This window comes from Monodelphis domestica, chromosome 4 (genome assembly GCF_027887165.1).
Source record: "Monodelphis domestica isolate mMonDom1 chromosome 4, mMonDom1.pri, whole genome shotgun sequence".
Classification (NCBI taxonomy): Eukaryota; Metazoa; Chordata; class Mammalia; order Didelphimorphia; family Didelphidae; genus Monodelphis; species Monodelphis domestica.
In genome coordinates, this window is record NC_077230.1 from 306,436,060 (window position 1) to 306,451,543 (window position 15,484).

The window sequence follows — 15,484 nt, forward strand, 5'->3', positions numbered from 1 at the left end:
TAAAGAGAATTTTCTCCTATGTCACTGCCCCAAAATTTTTCACATCTACCAATCACAGTAGACGTTTTCCAAAGGACTGACTATTCCTAATTCACATCTTGTTATCACCTTCTCTGAGTAGATTAAAACTTCTGAGTATTTCACATCTCTTTGCTAAGCTTGCCCTTTTAGTGATTAATTTGACCTTCATAGGTACTTAGCACCCTTTTGTATTAGATCTAAAACTAGACCTAACTTAAGGGCTTTTGCCTCACTATAAGTATGAGTTAAGTACTTTTTCATTGTTCAGTAAGGAGTTTTACAACTTTATCTTCCCCTTAAGGTATGCCTAAATATGGGTGGAGTAAGGTTAAGTTCTCAATACATTCCTGACCAAGTACCTTCATTGTTTAAATGGGGAATAGCTTAACCAAATCTTCTAGATTTCTAGATTTCTTCTGAGAAATTTTAAGATTCACATAGGTTGGGGCCACATCATAGATTATTATCATGTATATAATTACATACAGACATATATAATGTTGGTGAGTTGGTCTCTGAGTGCTATTCCTTGTAATATGGCCAGATATTACCTGTCAATTACCTATGACAATAGACAGATGGTGGGGTGGGGTGAAGGGAGAGGGAAAAAACTCTGGGAGCTAGGGTCTGAAGTCAAATGAAGTTGAATCTTTTTTATTGGTTGCTGAACCTTAAGGGTTGATGACTCCACAGATGCACAGAAGTAAGATACAAGGATCTTCAAGGACTTCCTTCGGTCTATGAAGCGTGTAGATTATATGGAAATAGTGAGCAGTATTGGGTGGAGGAGAAGGCACCTGTCCTGACGCCCTCTTGGCTTCTTTGAAATCATGAGCACGTGGTCACTTCTGTCTCTTAGTTTCTTCTTTCCTGTTTTTAGGTGAATATGCTATGGTGGTTGTGTTCTGGACTGGTGGTAACCCTGTAAGTTCTGAAAAATTCAAAGATCTTTTGTCTCTGGAGTGGCAGTGGCTAAATAGGAGAAAGATTCCACTGTAAAGATCAAGTTCAGCTGTTTGATAAGATAGTGCTAAGGTGAAATGTGAAATACCAAATTAGCATTGTTGCTCAATTACTTCACATTTAAGCATCTAATGAGGCTTAAAATGTTAGTCTCCTGACCACCTATAATTATAGTTCTAAGCTAAGTTTCATAATGCTGTTCTAATTCTGTAAATGTGTTCTATGATTTATTCTATGTCTAGCATTGTTCAATAAATACTGCTTTTCCTAGTTCCTCTTTTTAGAGAGACTACAGACTTGAGCCCAAATTAACATTGTCCTCAGGAATTCCTAATTGCCCTAATTAGGAAATGTTCCCTTGACACTGAACTGGTTCTATAAAGGAAAATACTGGGTACAGGATGGATAATGGTACAGAACTCCAACCTTAACTAAGTTATGACACAGTACCTCTGTTATATATCTCTCTATGCATCTTTTATATGCATATTTATGCACATATACACTTATGTGTAATATATATGTATATACATGGTTTTTTAATGGTATACCATTTACCAAAGTTTGCTTATTACCTTTTCAAATATTGTTTTAAGGGGTCAATGTATTCATATATAAGTAGATCTCCTAAAAATTTCATAGATATGGGAAAGTAAGTGACCTGACAACTCATGGTCATTACAAACATTTTAAATTGTTGTTAGCTGGCCTGATGACCTGTTTGCCATCCAGTAAGAGCATTTCCAAAATAACAATCTCTCTTTTAGATATGTTTAAATTGTTCATTCTCCTTTTATATCTTCTCTTATAGCATCCTCTTTTGTTTTAGTTTCCTTTACTTCTACTTCATACCATTTATCAGGTTGAAATATATCAATGTATTTATGAAGTTACAACTTGTACAACATTTTAAAAATTAGATCAGTCCTTTTACAATCTCACTCTTGGATGAGAACATCATATGTTTTTCAACTTTAAAAAAATATTCTGACTTCATTCTGATACAATAAATTTAGGTATTCTTAGTTTAATACATTGGAAATTTTATTAACTCCCAAACTATACTATAACATATTTTTGTGCTCATCAGTCAGGATGTAAATATTTTACTAGCCTTATTTCTCATCATACTGGGACCTGAAGAGATTCATCACATTCATTAAAACTATTAGTAATAATATAGAATATGTGCTTGAAATAGTATAATAGCCATTATCATAGAAATGAATTGAGATGGGTTATATGTTGCTACTTACTTGATTTAGTTTTTTTCTTCTTTTGCACTGAATGTGATCACTTTATTGATGGTACACAAGATAGGACTCTATGCTCCTCCCCGCCACTACAGGGGTGCTTTGGGGCAGGGATGTGAATGGGGCATGGGATCCCCAGCATAGGGGACATAGGTTATTATGAATGTGAGCTCCCAGTGGTGAAATTACTCTTTTTTGGCTGGGGATGAAGATCCACGGCTTTCCATTTTACTCCTTGGTAGCCACGTACATCATGAGGTCTACTACGCGGTGGCCATAACCGTACCCATTGTGATACCAAGAAATGAGCTTGAAAAAATGGTCGTTGAGTGCAATGCCAGCACCAGCATTGAAGATAGAAGAGTGGGTGTCACTGTTAAAGTCACAGGATACAACCTGGTCCTCTGTGTAGCCCACGATGCTCTTTAAGGATCCCTCTGCAGCTTGCTTCACCGCCTTCTTAATGTTTGGCAGCTTTCTCCAGGCAGCAAGTCAGATCCACCACAGACACATTGGGAGTAGGAACATGGAAGGCCATGCCTGTGAGCTTCCCATTCAGCTCAGGTATGACCTTGTCCACAACCTTGTCAGCACTGGTGGAAGCAGGGATGATATTTTGGGCAGCCCCACGCCCATTACACCACAGCTTGCCAGAGGGGCCATCTACTGTCTTCTGGGTAGCAGTAATGGCATGGACTGTGGTCATGAGTCCTTCCACAATGCCAAAGTTGTCATGAATGACCTTGGCCAAGGGGGCCAAGCAGTTGGTAGTACAGGAGGCATTACTGACGATCTTGAGGGAGTTATCGTATTTCTCATGGTTCACCCCTATCACGAACATTGGGGCATCAGCAGAGGGGACAGAGATAATAACCTACTTGGCTCCACCCTTCAAGTAAGCCCTAGCCTTTTCCATGGTGGTAAAGATGCCAGTGGACTCCATGATGTACTCGGCTCCAGCATCTCCCCATTTAATGTTGGCGGGATCCTGCTCCTGGAAGATGGTAATGGGTTTTCCATTGATCACCAGCTTTCCATTCTCTGCCTTTACAGTGCCCTTGAATTTGCCATGGGTGGAATCAAACTAGAACATGTAAACCATGTAGACAGGTCAATGAAGGGGGTCATTGATGGCCACAATATCTACTCCATTGGAGTTGAATGCTGCCCTAGTCACCAGGCATCCAATACGGCCAAATCCATTGACTCTGACCTTCACCATCTTGCCTAAGGGATGCGACTGCAGCAGAGGATCCTGGCAGCGAGCTTGGGAGAAGAGCTCACTTGATGTAGTTTTGCTTCAAATACATACCTCTAAAGATCAATAAAAATTAAGAAAGTAGACATTTTGTACTTTTCCAAAGTTTTAAAATTATTAAACCAATTATAATTCCCAATTTTTTGGACAAATTTGTTCAATTATAGAAGATGTGATTGGTGAGTAGACAAAATTGTGTTCATGGCATAGAAAAGTTAAGGTGTTCTTTATTTTGATTCCTTACTGGTTCAATAAAAAAAATACTGCCAATATTCTGTGCAAAATATAAAGGCTGAATGATAAAGTGTCACTTCTACTCATAGAAATGTCTTTTTTAAAATGAAAGGGTTCCTTCAAGTGGCATTTCAATAACATAAAACCAATTTCAAATTGAGTTTAATCAGCCTACACTTGTTAAAGAAAAATTACAAGGCAAAGATATGTAGATTAGCTGCTATTGAAAGAAGTGTGGGTACATTTGCCTCTGATTTAAGAGAAGAAAAAATATGAAAGAATCACTTAAATAATTTCTAGCTTTAAAGTACATAATTATAAAGCAAAAGTGCAGAAATGCCTGAGGCACATACATATGATGACTCCACCTTGGCCTTACCAGATGGAAGACAAAGAAGATTTGACAAGCAATTTTAATAGATTTTTATTTTGTATTTCCTATCCTGGTTACATATGAATTAAAAACAATAGTTTGAAACATAGTTCATGCCATTTAGCAAAAATATTTAGCCAATATTCCCCTTTTCCCCCCAAACTGGAAAGACTGAACTCTATTGCTGCCCAACTAGACATATAATCTTAAATTGACTATTTAACCTCTCAGAACTGTAGTTTTACTATTTTATAAAGTAAGAATAAAATGGCCTTCTTAGTACACAAGATTGTTTCAAGGATTAAGAGCTAAAACTAATAATTTTTGTATGAAGGGTAGGTGACATGGCATGCACTCTCAAATCAACTTCTTAAAGCTAATTCACTTGGGATTGCAGACCCTGGGACACTGCCCCTGTCCTGAAGTGACCAGACTTTAGGACTTGAATCCTTAGCATTCTGTGAGAGCTTCCTATCTTAAAGTCATGATTCATGTTAATTAGTTACAAAGCTCAATTGTTTGTATATCACTAAAGGACTTCACATGCTCCCAGGGCCTTGTAAATTTTGACAGTTTGGAACTGAGCCCTGATTCTCTCCACCCTCATTATAGGTGAATGAGATAATTCATGTTAAAAAAAATAATAAACTAACCAAGAAAATAAACATTTACAACTGTAAAGTGATACAAAAGTATATTATTATTAATAGTTATATCACCTGAAAGTAACAAAATTATATTGCATAAAAATATTCCGCAATTCAGACTTTTTACTATATGAAATGAGTGAACTATAACATAGCAAAGGAAAATTTTAAATTAGTACTTTATTTTAAGATAATCTAAAAGCAATTATTTATAAAGGGGAATATTTACTTAAGGAAACATTTTAATTACCTTAAGCAATTTAGAAATCCTATTTACATATAAACAATTGATATGCCAACTATAAATGATCATTTATTAAATTACCATGAAAATCTACTAGGCAATGTTTTATAATCTTAATTTGAGTTATATTTGTACTTGAACTAAAAATGCATTTTTAGAAAAATATTCCAGAATTCATATTTTTCACTAATTCAACCTAGTCTTTCCCCAATGACTAAATATGTATATTTGTATACATGAGATTTGTATTGCACATGGGAGGTCATTCAACCTCACTTGCTCTTAATTTCCTCATCTAAAAAGTGAAGGGATTTAATTAGCCAGTGACACATGGATGTAGGGAGGCAAACATAGTCAAATAGTACTCAGAAGGCCTATCCCATGCTCTGGTACTTCTCTGCTAGGTAATCTTGGGCAGCCCTACCTCTCTAAAAACTATTTTCCTCATCTGTACAATTGATCTAGTACAGTAAGATGTGATGACATAGCTTGCCATGTTTTATTGAGAACCCAGATTCTGAATCTATATCTCAATCATCAGAATAAGTCTTTAGAGATATTTCATACATGTATAATTTCATATTTAACATTTTAGAGGGAGAAACCCTATTAGCATTTTCATTGCTCAAACCATTTGTTTTTCTCCGTACCTAGATCCTCAGAGAGCTTATGGCATGGCCCATGAAAAAGTTTCCCCCAAAATACATATAACTGCAGGGGAGCACAAAAACAGTCAGGCAGTTACTAAGGAATTCCAGATCCCTATAGATACACCCTTCATCCATGAAGAGATCTCACCTCTCCATCTTCCTTCCTAACTCCCTTTTCTCCTTCCCTTTTGCTATAACCACCCTATAATGGAACTGCCTATAATGAATATGAACTCAAAGATTTTAACAGTCCCTGATGATTTCTGCTGTAAAATTGACAACTTCAGAGTAAACAAGAGGTTAATGTCCTTGTTAGGGATATCTCTTGTAACTTTATGCCCTACCTCCTTATCCTTAAAACTGCTTTGACTTCTGGATTATGGAAATGCATTTTTTTAATGTCTTATTTCTCCCACTCAACTTTACACTTTGTTAGGGAAGAGAATGTTTTTATTCCTATGGTGTCCCTATATGGCCTCAAAACTGCACTAGAAAACAATTAACTTTATTTGTTGATTAACTACTTGAACTTCCGGAATAAAATTGCTTACCTCAAATATAGTTCATCTTTTATCATCTTTGGAATAAATACAAAATAAAAGGATGACAATATAAGCAAAATATTTATTGAAAATATAGAGCCAGTAACTTATATGTTGATCATATATTAAATGTTATGTTATTGTGTTGAATAAATTTGACAGATGATGACACAATTCCTCAAAGAATATAACTAATATAAGACTCTTAGCAGTTATAATTGTGTGGATTAAAGAAAAAATAACTGTGTTGCATGAAAAGTTATTGTGTTTTATTTTCAAATAATGATTCATGGGGCTTGGTATGTTTATTAGATTAGGGCCGCATGATGGCAGCCTTGCTTTCAGCTGTATCTCCTATTATTACAAATTGCCTTTTAGAATCATTTATGAATTTTTCTTTCCTTTTATTTTTTCAACAACAGATATCCATAGATAAGAATATGTAATCAATGCCATCTTCTATGGTTATCACCTTAAGAATTACAAAACAAATGGATACATGCAGGTATATAAAATCTTTGCTTACAGGTGTCTTACCTATTGTAAATACTCCTTTATCAATATTAGATTTCTACTACAACTGGCAGATCTGTGATTCCTTTTTTTTTAATCTAACAATTCTTATAACATAAAATCCTTATTATCATTTGGCTAACTTGGTAGATATTAAAAACTCTGTACCTTTTGTCTAATCTGGCTAATCTTATTTAAGGAAGCCCACTATTGTACTCATACTTAAAGCCTTACTAGCCTATAAGTCCCTGCTAAAGACTGAGTTGTGTTTACATAGCCTTCAAGAACCCAGAGTCACTTCCATACCACAATGAATTATTAGAACAAGGAGGTAGTAGTAGTTAGTAAAAGAAATGGAAAAATAACTAATTTCTATTTACAAAATGCCATTTGATACTTGATAGTATGATTAAGTCTCTCTAATATCCCTAGCAATATTGTAATTGACAGGTTAGATAAATGAGGAAAATATATCTTCTTCCACTTTAGCTTTAGTTGGCTTCAGGGGTCTCATTTAATCACAGAATTGAGGGGATATTTTATTATATTCTGAGGTTAGCTGGAGTCCATCTTTGACCTCACTTACTTATTCTATCTTCTGGATGTTTAGATTAACAGGTATTTTTATGACTTCCTTGTTATACAAACATTTTGCACACAGCTGTAATAGGAGGATAATAGGGAATGTTGTGATAATAATAAATAACCAAGGACCTTTCCATGAAGGCCTTTACTTCAGAGATCAAAAGGGGAAGCAGAATAATGTAGTTAGAAGAATTGACCCACTTGATTAGAGAAATACAAATTAAAACAATTCTAAGGTACCATCTCACAACTGTCAGATTGGCTAATATGGCAGTAAAGGAAAATGGTAAACATTGGAGAGGATGTGGAAAAATTGGACACTAATGCATTGCTGATGGAGTTGTGAACTAATCCAACCATTCTGGAGGACAATTTGAAATTATGCCCAAAGGGCTATAAAACAATGACCTTTGATCTAGTAATACCATTACTAGGTCTGCATCCCCAAGAGATAAAAAGAAATGGGAAAGGACCTTCTTGTATAAAAATATTTATAGCTTCTCTTTTTGTGGTGGCAAAGAATTGGAAACTAAAGGGATGTCCCTCAATTGGGGGATGGTTGAACAAATTGTGATATATAATAGTGATATACAGTTGTGATGTAAGGAATGATGTATATAATAGGATGATTTCAGAAAAAGCTGCAAAGATCTAAATGAACTGATGCAGAGTGCTGCTGATGAAGAGAACTGATGCAGAACCAATAAAATATTATACACAGTAACAGCAATATTGTGGAAGGATCATATGTGATAGACAACTGCTATCAATAGTACAATGATCCAGACAATTTGGACCATATAACTTTGGAAAACTTATATGGAAATTTGTTATTACATGTAATTGGTAATCAGTAACTTAAAAAAAGATGAATTGAGTCTGGGGGATACAGGTCTAGTGTAAGAAATAGACTTGACCACACGGGAGTCTAAAGAATTCTCTCAATAAACTTCTGAAATTCCTTTTGAGAAGAATTTTAGGTAAAGAAGATTCTACCTCTCTGAATCCAGAACTGAACTGTTGGAGAAGCCACCATGAAGAAGCCTCCAGACCACAAGTTGCACAAAATTGAACTTTGGGTGTGGTTGATTGAACATTTATTTGTATGTATACTTTTATGCCAAAGGGGACTGCCCCCTAATGGCTTTTTGTCAATGTGTTCAGCAATTATTGGTTTTATTCTTTTTTCTCTTATCCTCACACTATTGTAATCTTTTAAGTTTATTATGTTTTTATGATCCTTTTGGGGAAAAATTAATTTTTCCAAAAATGATCACACAAGGGAATGTAAGAAATAGACTCGAATACAGGACTACAATCCCCACGAGCCTTTGCTCCACTTCCCCAGAATGCCTTGTAATCTCACCTGGGCCGAGATCGAGAAGGTATTTAAGCTGATTCAAAGGCTTTTGAGAGGCTCTCTTGGCTCTTTTTGGACTTCCGTTTTGGAGCAGGCGCGTCTCTTGCGTGATGTGAGGTTATTTTGTCTAGGTCTCTGGCCTACGCACATGTTTCTTACTTGTATATTCTTTCATTTTTAACCTTTAATAAACCTCTAAAAAATATAATACTTCTTGCAGAGAGAAACTAATTTCTACCTGCCTCAGATGCCTCAGTCCCCCGTCTCCCCTAAATTTTAACTGTTACACTAGGAATTAAGGAGACCTGAATTTGAGCCTTGGTTCTGCCAATAACTTCAATAGAAAATAATCTTGAATGTAAGAATTGTTTTGTTGTCTTTGTATATACAGATCCTAGCATATTACCTGGAATATAGTTGATGATTAAGAAACACATGTTGGTTGATTGAAGACCTGCTTCATTTCTTACTCCTCTAGATGGCTATATCCTTCTCTTCTTTCTACTCTTAACGAACTTATTGCATAGAAGCATTTTTTTCAATTAATCAGGTGCAGCACCACCTCATTCATAGAGATCAGTTTTCTGGTTCACTTAAGGATCTATACTATCTCTAAAATTGGACATGAACTAGAAAAGACTGAAAAAATAGGAAAGAGCTAAAGATCAGAATGTTAATACAAATTTCCAAGCTATCTACTGAGTGAAATAATCTCTGTTGTGGGCCCACTTAACACCTATCCCAGGAATCTAGAATTTATCAGGCTCATAAGCCAGGGAGTGTTCACAACCAAAAAGTCTATAACTTGGTAGCTTATTGTCAGTTTTAACCTTAATCCTGGTCTTATAACTGACTTTACACTCCACCTTCAGTCACTGGGTTACTACTTACTTGCTGTGATTAAGCTCTCACCTTGTATTTAAGTTCTCTAGTAACTGGCTTCCTGTTTTTGTTTCCTTGTCTAAGTCTTTGCTTTAGTTTTCATCCTGGCACCCAAATTCCTTGTAGACTTCTTCCTCAGTCCTCCCAGAACTAGAGTTATGACCCCTGAACCCAATTTTCATTAATTATATTTACAGTGTTGTTTGATGCCACCAGCCTGTCTACCTCTAGGTTCCAACTCTATTCATTGCTTGCTGATAGATTTCCTCTTACTAGGCTAGCTATCTATTGGACCTCTCTGTCGTATGTGTGTGTGTGTGTATGTGTATAAATATATATATATATATAGTATATATATATATATGTATACTTCCTAAATGCTGTTGAGACCCAATGATCCATCTCTCCCCTTGGGTGTATCTAGACTGTGGTCTCTAGTCATATTTGTCTTGGTATCAACATAAATCTGATTCTAATAATTATGCCTGATAGATTAAAGAAAAAAGATAAGGATTCTTAGAACAACAGGTCTTGTGCATATAAGTATAGCTTTTTAACATGAAAACCTGAGAAGGTGAGGAAGAGCAAGTGGAATAAGGGACAAAAAAAATAGAATGAAAGAATATATGGAAAAAGTATTTTATCAATAGTGGTGATAGAGATTATAATGATTTGTGACTTGTCAAAAATTAAATTTATTGACATAATATGCCTCATTTGTATTTTAATCTTTAAAAGAAAACTTCCTGCAGCAATCACTTATTTTACGTTTGTTATTTGTTAGTGAATTCATAAGATTTTTATACCTTTTTAATTTACCATGAAACTATAATCACATTGCATATTTTTGATGATGGCTTTTCAGTAGAGCTTAAATCAAGTGAGATTCTAGGTTACTGAAACATATTTATCTCCATCTCTGATAATTTTCTTAATCTCTCATGATTTGCAACATGATAAAAGGATATACTATAGTGGGGAAACAAACTTAGTCTGGTCAACATGGCCAGAGTCAGCCTAGTGTTGATTTTTTTTTTTTTGGCTGGACAAAGCACTACTTATGTAAACCCTCCCTTCCCTCATGATGAAAACATGGACAGAGTCCAGGAGTTCCTTGGGGGGCCAGGACATGATGGTGGGTTGTCTTGGGGTAGAGGGCAGCCTTGGGAGCACTCAGGTATCCGTCCACAGCAAGATGTTGAAGCACTTAGCAGCCAGCCCCAGGATGTTGAAAAGAGTTCTTCTTGGAGATGCCTTCCACCAGCCCCAAGTCCTCCATCACAGCAAAAGGAGCCAAGCAGCTCCTGCCAGCACACACACACACAGACACACACACAGACACACAGACACACACACACACACCCCATTGCCATTGAGAAATGCATCCATATCCAAAGTATCAGTTGTATACCGCATCTTGTATACCACTGTAGACATGGGAATTGAAGCAGCAGATAAGACAACAGGAGCGAAGATATCCAGACACCTCAACATTTCAGTCTGGAAGATGATGGTAGAAGAGAAATGGCAATCTATACCTCAATAAGCAAATATTGAAGCAGGATGGGAATCTTGGATTTCTCTGCAGATGTGTTTTGGGGAAGGGATGTAATAGCCCCCTGTGGTCTGATAACATTGGGATGTCTCACTTAAAGTATAATAGCTTATGTTTATAGTTCTTTTTGGTTACAAAATACTTTTTACATGTTGGCTGACCTCCATTAGCTCAGTACCGTGACTCACAATCTCCTCCCCAACTCCTACTCTCAAATTAGTGGATTTGACCCTAAATATTGATACGCCTTCAAACATCCTAACTTCCCAGGCCTTTAGGCTACACATTTGCCATGACCATCTCTTCCATCACACCTCAGTGACACACAAAAATAATCATATCCTTGTTCTTCCCATCACCCACAAATACACGTTCATGAACTTTAAAATTCCTTTATCCAATCACAATCTATCACCATTTTATTTTTTCCCTCTTCCTTACAACCTGAAATCCTATTCCTCATGTGCTGTATGACCTCCTATCCCTTGACCCCTCAGTCTTCTGGTAGGCCCATCACCCTTCACACCAGTCACATTCTCCTCCTTTCCCTTGGTCAACCAGTTCAAATCTACAATTTCTTCTTATTTTGCCCTCTCACAGTATAGTCAATTGTGTCCTACCTACTCAATCTTGAATCAGTGTTACCTGCTGTCTTTGCACCCATACATGTGCTTCTAAACAAAGCTGGAGAAAATCATGACACTGTGCTCAGTGGGTTCACTACAAATTTATGTTAGATGAATGAATGGACCCCTAACTGGGTCCTCACTACTGCTACAAGGCTATTCTTTTAAAACTCCATAATTAAATCACTATCCTACTCACGACAGTGACTCTTCCAAACATTTTCATCTCTCCCAATCCGAATACCTTCCTCTACTGATTATTTTAAATACATCCTGAGTAGATTTTTTTTCGGTATGTAGTTATTTGTACATTGTGTCCTCTGTTAGACAGTGAACTTCTTAGCATAAATCTTAGCATAGTGCCAGGCACATAATAGGTACTTTATAAATATTTATTGATTCACTGACTGCCTGTTTTATATAATTTTATCATCACAATAGGCTTATGGCTTAAGGTTATGCAAATATTGTCCTAATTTTATAAATCATTGCGCTCAGATTATATATGACTTATCTAAGTTAATACAGCTAGTAAATAGCTGAGGGGAGCTGAGAATTCTTTAGATTGTATATAATAATATAGCAGCATTCAATATATTCTTTAATACAGTGAAAAACTAGATCATTTAGTCCTATATACCTCTCCATCCACAGCTAAATATAAAGCACAGCCTACAAGGTAATAGTTGTAACAATGATTCTAAATTATCCAGGAAGGATTAATTTGCATTTAGTACACTCTAAATAACAGGGTAGCTAAGTAGCTCAGTGGATAGTGAGTGAAGACCTGGAATCAGGAAGATTTAGCTTCCTGAGTTCAAATCTGGCCTCAGACACTTACTAGCTATGTGAACTGGCTAAATCACTTAACCTTGTTTTCCTCAGTTTCCTCATCTGTAAAATGAACTGGAGAAGGAAATGGCAAACTACTCCATGAAAAGCCCAAATGGGGTCATGAAGAGTCAGATACAACTGAAAAATGATTCAGCAACAACAACATTCTAATTAAAAAGAGGTGGAATGGGAATGTTATATAGATATTTTGGCTTAATTAGAGCCAAAATTATATATAGGTCAATGTCTTCATGTTTTAGAAGTCTTTCATGGAAATGCATGTGAAATTTTGGTAAGTTTCCATCAAAACATTAACAATGAAAAGGGTAGGTGTATTAATCTTCATCTTAAACTATATGGAAAACTTAAACCAAAAACGGGGTTTGCAATGATTTTAAGGTTTTACTATGATCCTCTGTGCTATTGTTTCCATAAACTATTATTGAAATCTTTTAGTGCTATTTAATTTTACTTGTATCTTTGTCTTGACATCTCACATAGATGTCAAGCATCTTAAGACCAAGGGCCTCATTTTCAACATCTTTATGTTGCTCCCCAAATAACCTCATACAATGTCTTGCACTTAGTAGGTGCTTAATGTTTATTTATTGATCAGATACTGCCATGCTGTTGTAGAAGGCAATTTACTTGTCTGTTATTATTAAGGTCATCACATGCCAAACAAAGGAATTTGTATTTATCTTGAGGTCAATAGCATAAATCACTAAAACTTCATGAACAGAAGAGGGACATTGTAAAACCTGTGCTTTAGGAATAACAATTTGGCAGTTATGTATGTGGAGGATAGAAAGGAGAGAGAAGAGACTCTAGAAGCAGGAAAAATAGTTAGGAAACTTAAAATAGTCAAGGTGAGAGATGATGAAAACCTCAAGTAGACTAGGGGCTATGTGAGTGGAGTGAAAGAGCTGTATAGAAGAGATATTGTATGTGATGAATCATTAAGACTTGTCACCTGATTGTATAGGAGGCTAAATGAGTGAGAATAGTGTTATGGATGAGTGCTGTATGGTATATTATATAATCAAATAGAAATAAGTAAAAATACTCTGGCTTCTTGTTAAATTTTATTTTTATTACTTTTGAAAAATTAAAGATCAAATCAATTTTGTAAACTTAGTTTGTTTTGAAGAGCTGCCATTTCCTTCTGAACTTATTTGTTCAGAGATGGGATTCAGAGTCATTGCCCCTGAAAATGAATTTTTTTCTTTGCATTTAGATGCCAAACTTTTTATTTAGATCAAAGCAAATAGAAAGAATCTGATGGAATAGTTAAGTGCATTTTTTGGGGGGGAAGGAAGGAGCAAAATAAACACAGTTCATGCTGTGTAAATAAGATCTCTTAAGGTAGACAATGACTGAAATGGAATATTGGTTGAGGAAAATCTTGTTCATATAATCAATATTTATTGAATAATTTCTCTGAGTATAGCAGTATGGTAAGCATTATGGGGATAGAAGAAAGAATAATACCGGGTTTTTGCTGCTATTTTGTGTCATTAACTCTGGCAATCTGGTAAAGTCTCTGGACCCCTTCTTAAATTAATAAAATGTTTTAAAATGCACAAAATAAAATATGTAGGATTACAAAGGAAATCAACTATTGAAATATCATTAACAAAATATTTTTATTTTGTTATGGACCTTATGTCCATAAAATCATAAATTTTTAGAGCTAGAAAGGAGCTCAGTGATCATCTAGCTCCTCTTTCATTTTTATAGATAACTGAGGTATATAGAGTATTAAACAACTCCCACAAGTGCTCATGGATAACTGATTTCTTGATTCCTAGATCATGTTGCTTCTTTTAATAATTTAATAGCAAAGTTTACCCTTCAAAAATATCTATTGAATGTTTACTACATGACCTGAACTTTTCATGTTAGATTAAAAAATCCCACTGTTCTATCCTTGTGTATTGTGGAGAAATGTCAAAGATAGAACCGTGAACAATGGGACTTTAATAATAGTTTTCGTACTTTTCAAGTGGCATAGCAACAACAGGCAAAAGTAGGGTTAGCTAAAGTTTAGCACTACTTTGTTTTCAGATGGGGCCCCTTTATTTTTGCAGATTCATGATCCTGAAGACTGTTTTTTTAATGGACTTTATCTGTCTTTTTATTGTGAAATTTATATTTTAATAATTAAAAAGATACATCACTCCATCAATATGGGTTTTCTCTACTCGTTCAGTCTACCTCTCTCTGTGCCTTATATAAAATTGCTTCATAAGCTGCTGTGGCCAAAAAAATTTAATTGATTGGAGGCCAACCTCATGGTGATGAGTTTCTCTCTATTTTCTGGGAGGCTGGTCCTACTTGGCAGTCAATTGCTAGGCTTGATCTCAGTGCCTGTTAGGTTTGATAAGATCTGCTTTTGGTGGTGTTTTGCTGGTCTAGCCTTTGGGAGCCGCAAGTGCTGTGACAAACAATTAGAACAAGACTTTATTGGAGGAGAAAAATGACATGCTGAAAAATGCAAATTACAAAATGAAAGATGATGTCTAGCACCATTATAGAAATTGAATAGCAATATGGTAGAAGCAGGCTTCTGATTTACAAGCGATTTTAATTGCCTAGCACTTTTAGTTCTCATAATCCTAAACTCATACTAGTAGCTAATTTCAGAGCTCTAAAAACATCACTCTAAACACTTTACATTTGTGGGAACATGCCAGATTCTTCTTGCCTAAGTCCCTTTCTGGTAGCAAATTAAGGGCTTAGGGATGAATTGCTTTTTTTTTTTCAGATTACTTGAAGCTTCTTCTCAGACATTTGGCAATTTGAGAAGAGGGCCACAAGTGTGAAAAGAACAGTAGTAATCTCATATATGAAATATATAGATAATAACAAATCAGTATGTATCTAAATAAGGTCAGTGGTGGCTAAATAAGGTCATTTTGCACACAAAATGTAAAATGTCTTA

General features: G+C 35.5%; 1 protein-coding gene and 1 pseudogene across 5 annotated transcripts in view; both read right to left on the reverse strand.

Moving 5' to 3' along the window:
• The window catches only part of STARD13 (StAR related lipid transfer domain containing 13), a 799,642-nt gene that overhangs the window by 568,582 nt on the left and 215,576 nt on the right, over positions 1-15,484 (reverse strand). The window lies entirely within an intron of this gene.
• LOC100026768 (glyceraldehyde-3-phosphate dehydrogenase-like) lies at positions 2,451-3,474 on the reverse strand (annotated as a pseudogene).